This window comes from Tasmannia lanceolata, unplaced genomic scaffold, assembly GCF_043159265.1.
Source record: "Tasmannia lanceolata isolate RefF3 unplaced genomic scaffold, GAP_Taslan_0.1 ptg000095l, whole genome shotgun sequence".
Taxonomy (NCBI): Eukaryota; Viridiplantae; Streptophyta; class Magnoliopsida; order Canellales; family Winteraceae; genus Tasmannia; species Tasmannia lanceolata.
In genome coordinates, this window is record NW_027518772.1 from 17,264 (window position 1) to 17,500 (window position 237).

A 237-nucleotide genomic window follows, 5' to 3' on the forward strand; every position below is an offset into this window, starting at 1 on the left:
GTTTTAAATCCATTGGAATTATTTCATCTTTTTATTTTATATTTTATAAAGAATAAAGAAAGAAATGAAGAATTATAAAGAAAGAGAAGAATCAAATAAAGAAAGAGAAGAATCAAATTGGTTTTGAATCTTTAGCACAACCCGATCCGTATATTCGAAATAGATCTATAATGGATCTATAATGAAATTTAAGAAATGTATCTAGGGAGGATTCATTTTGAAGCGACTATTCCCTAG